Raw genomic sequence first — 5,049 nt, forward strand, 5'->3', positions numbered from 1 at the left:
GGCAGTGGGTTTATGATATATGGCCTTTATTATGTTGAGGTAATTCCCCTCTATATCCATTTTGTTGAGAGTTTTTATCATGAATGGATGTTGAATTTTGTCGCATGCTTTTTCAGCAACTATGGAGGTGATCATTTGTTTTTTGTCCTTTTTTGTTTATGTGGTGGATGATGTTGATGGATATTCAAATGTTGTACCATCCTTGCATCCCTGGGATGAATCCCACTTGGTTATGGTGTATGATCCTTTTGATATATTTTTGAATTTGGTTTGCTAATATTTTATAGAGTATTTTTGCATCTACGTTCATCAGGTATATTGGTCTGTAATTTTTTGTGTGTGGGGTCTTTGCCTGGTTTTGGTATTAGGGTGATGTTGGCTTCATAGAATGAGTTTGGGAGTATTCCCTCCTCTTCTACTTTTTGGAAAACTTTAAGGAGAATGGGTGTTATGTCTTCTCTGTATGTTTGATAAAATTCTGAGGTAAATCCATCTGGCCCAGTGGTTTTGTTCTTGGGTAGTTTTTGGATTATTGCTTCAATTTCTTTGCTCTTAATTGGTTTGTTTAAATTTTGTGTTTCTTCCTTGGTCAGTCTTGGAAGGTTGTGTTTTTCTATGAAGTTGTCCATTTCTTCGTGGTTTTCCAGCTTGTTAGCATATTGGTTTTCATAGCAGTCTCTAATAATTCTTTGTATTTCTGTGAATTCTGTCGCGATTTTTCTTCTCTCATTTCTGATTCTGTTACTCTGTGTTGATTCTCTTTTTCTCTTAATAAGTTTGGCTAGAGGCTTACCTATTTCATTTATTTTCTCAAAGAACCAGCTCTTGGCTTCATTGATTTTTTCTATCATTTTATCCTTCTCAATTTTATTTATTTCTTCTTTGATTTTTATTATATCCCTCCTTCTGCTGACTTTAGGCCTCATTTGTTGTTCTTTATTCAATTTCGATAATTGTGACTTTAGACTATTCATTTGGGATTGTTCTTCCTTCTTTAAGTATCCCTGGATTATTATATACTTTCCTTTCAAGACAGCTTTTGCTGTGTCCACAGAAGTTAGGTCTTTGAGATGTTGTTGTCATTTGTTTCCATATATTCCTTGATCTCTATTTTAATTTGTTCATTCATCCATTGATTATTTAGGAGCATGTTGTTAAGCCTCCATGTGTTTGTGAGCCTTTTTGTTTTCTTTGTACAATTTATTTCTAGTTTTATCCCTTTTTGGTCTGAAATGTTGGTTGGTAAAATTTTAATCTTTTGGAATTTACTGAGGCTCTTTTTGTGGCCTAGTGTGTGGTCTATTCTGGAGAATGTTCCATGTACACTTGAGAAGAATGTGTATCCTGATGGTTTTGTATGTAGAGTTATATAGTTGTCTATTAAGTCCATCTGTTCTAGTGTGTTGTGCAGTGCCACCGTGTCCTTATTTTCTGTCTGGTGGATCTTTGGAGTGAGTGGCTTGTTGAAGTCTCCTAAAATGAATGTATTGCATTCTATATCCTTGTTTAATTCTGTTATTATTTGTTTCCCATATGCTGGTGTTCCTGGGTTGGGTGCATATATATTTATAATGGTTATAACCTCTTGTTGGACTGACCCCTTTATCATTATGTAATTTCTTTCTTTATCTCTTGTGATTTTCTTAGTTTTGAAGTCTATTTTGACTGATACTAGTACTGCAACACCTGATTTTTTCTGCCTGTTGTTTGCATGAAATATCTTTTTCCATCCCTTGACTTTTAGTCTGTGCATGTCTTTGGGTTTTAGGTGAGTTTCTTGTAAGCAGCATATAGATGGGTCTTGCTTTTATATCCATTCTATTACTCTGTGTCTTTGAATTGGTGCATCCATTCCATTTACATTTAGGGTGATTATTGAAAGATATGTACTTATTGCGATTGCAGGCTTTAGATTAGCTGTTACCAAAGGTTCAAGGTTAGCTTCTTTAGTATCTTACTGTCTAACTTAACTCGCTTATTGAGCTGTTATAAACACTGTCAGGTGATTCTTTATTTCTCTCCTTTCTTATTCCTCCTCCTCTATTTTTTATATGTTGGTTGTTTTATTCTGTTCTCTTTTGTGTTTCCTTTGACTGCTTTTGTGGGTAACTGATTATATTTTTTGCCTTTAGTTAGTATTTGGTTGGTCTGCTTTCTTTGCTGTGATTTTCTTTTCTCTGGTGACATCTATTTAGCCTTAGGAGTGCTCCCATATAGAGCAGTCCCTCTAAAATACCCTGTAGAAGTGGTTTGTGGGAGGCAAATTCCATCAACTTTTGCTTTTCTAGGAATTGTTTTATCCCTCCTTCATATTTAAATGATAATTGTGCTGGATACAGTATTCTTGTTTCAGGGCCCTTCTGTTTCATTGCATTAAATATATTATGCCATTTTCTTCTGGCCAGTAAGGTTTCTGTTGAGATGTCTAATGATAGCCTGATGGGTTTTCCTTTGTAGGTGACATTTTTCCTCTCTCTAGCTGCCTTTAAAATTCTGTCCTTGTCTTTGATCTTTGCCTTTTTCATTATTATGTGTCTTGATGTTGTCCTCCTTGGGTTGCTTCTGTTAGGAGTTTGATGTACTTCTCTGGTCTGATCAACTATTTCCTCCCCCAGTTTGGGGAAGTTTTCTGCAATTATTTCTTCAAAGACACTTTCTATCCGTTTTTCTCTCTCTTCTTCTTGTAGTACCCCTGTAATGTGGATATTGTTCCTTTTGGATTGGTCACACAGTTCTCTTAATATTGTTTCTTTCCTGGAGATGCTTTTATCTCTCTCTGCATCAGCTTCTATGCATTCCTGTTCTCTGGTTTGTATTCTATCAATGGCCTCTTGCATCTTATACATTCTGCTTATAAATCCTTGCAGAGATTGTTTCATTTCTGTAATCTCCCTCCAGACGTCATCCCTTAGCTCTTGCATATTTCTCTGCAGTTCCATCAGCATGGTTATGACCTTTATTTTGAATTCTTTTCCAGGAAGATTGGTTAGGTTTATCTCCTTCTCTGGGGTTGACTCTGTGATTTTGGTATGTAGAAAATTCTTCTGCCTTTTCATGGCGATAGAGGTAGTTTTGTGGAGCTGGCATGTGTGTCAGCTGGGAGAACATCCCTTCCTGCTGATTTGTGGCCTTCCTCTACTTGGAGAACAGTGACATCTAGCAGCTTGTGCTGTGCAGCTGTGCACAGATGGTGCCTCTGATTCTTGCCCGGCCATTGTGGAGTTAAGCTCCACAGTTGCTGTGGGCATGGTCTGCCTGAGGCCACTGCTCCATTATGGCTGAGCCGCATTGGTGGGGAAACAAGCAGGAGGCTGTTTATCATCATGAGGGGCCTCCCAGCTGCACTGCTTCCCAGGGAGTTAGGGTGCCTAGAGTTCCCTGGAATTCCCAGCTGCTGGGCTAAGTGTCCCGTGAAGCTTCTGTTCAGCTGTGGGGTCCCTGTCCCTTTAAGACTTTCGAAAAGCACTTGCTTTTCTTTATCCCATGGGTGCCAGCTGCAGGTACCCACTCACAGGTCTTACTGTCCTTTTTCCCTAGTATCCAGCACACCATGCGCTTTGTGTCTGTGCTCTGGTGCAGATGGCTAGGGCTGGGTGTTTAGCATTCCTGGGCTCCCTCTCCCTTCCCCCTCTGACTCCTCTCCTCCCACTGGGAGCTGCAGTGAAGGGCACTCGGTCACATCAGGCCACAGCTTTTATCTTACTCCCTTTATGAGGCACTGTGTTCTCACAGGTGTGAATGTAGTCTGGCTGTTGTCCTGTGTCTTCTGGTCTCTCTTTTTGGAATAATTGTATTTGTTGTATTTTCAAAAATATGTATGGTTTTGGGAGGAGATTTCCTCTGCTCTACTCATGCTACCATCTTGGTTCTGCTTCCTGTCTCTTGTTTTTTAATCATTAGATTTCCGATTATTTCTTTTTTCCTCTTATAATTTACTTATTGAAGAAACTAGGTTATTTATTTCACAGAATTTCCTGAGGTCTTGATTTTAATGTCTACATCCCAAAGTTGTCATTGACTATGGTATCCGCCCTCTATATTTCCATTAAAAAGATAATTTGACCTAAGGCTTGATCATATTCAGGTTTGATTTTCTTTTTCTTTTGGGAAAGGGCAAGAATACTTAATTAGTTGTGTTGCATCCTTCCACCAGGGGCATGCTTTAAATGTGTGGATGTCACTGTTGGAAATTTTGACATTCGTTGATATTAAATGTCCAGATTAATTAATTAATTATAGTCACAAAATGATGATATTCTAATTGCAATATTTTTCTTCATTTGTTATCTGGAGTATATCTACAAAGAGAAACTTCATCTATCTACTATTTGGCTACCATGAGATGAATTTTATTTAGGATATACCACAAAAATATTTATCAACTTTGAAAATGAGTTTGTTTATTAGCAGCTTCCAGTGGTGACCAATTCGTTTTTTTAACTTTCAGGTAGATCCAATTGATTGTGCTTTAATCCATAATAATTATTCTTATGGGTGATCAAGTTGTCCTTCTTTGGCATGCAGGAGTCTTTTCACATTGGTTCCTTAGTCCTTTTGACAAAGCCCCCAGCACTCTAATAATAGCTTCCTTATTTCTGGTATGACAAGAGGTTCCAGTATCATCTTGTATATTACCTGCCTCAAACCTTTAATTTGTCTAAGTAATACTGCTTCATTTTAGTGACAATGTTTATTTCAAGACCACAACATGGGTATTAGAAGTGCTCCTTGTTCCTGGGTTGGTCATTATTTCTAGGTATTTTCCATAGAAAGCTAAGTATTTATTTTAAAGTTTAAATACCTTATGAGTTCATACTGATTCTTCAAATTCAATCCCAGGCCACAGGTTTTAAATTAACTAATTTGATCTTACATCCTTAGCTGTTTTCTCCAATGCTGAGAATATGAAATTTCAAAGACATCAAGAATAATAGGAATAAGAGATGGTTGCGTTTCTTTTTTGGGAACTGTTGCTCATTTCTCTAGTCTAATTTTAAGCACTGTTGGTTTCCTCTATTTTCTTAATTTATTTTTTATGTTTTATTTTGG

This window comes from Manis javanica, chromosome X (genome assembly GCF_040802235.1).
Source record: "Manis javanica isolate MJ-LG chromosome X, MJ_LKY, whole genome shotgun sequence".
Lineage (NCBI taxonomy): Eukaryota > Metazoa > Chordata > Mammalia > Pholidota > Manidae > Manis > Manis javanica.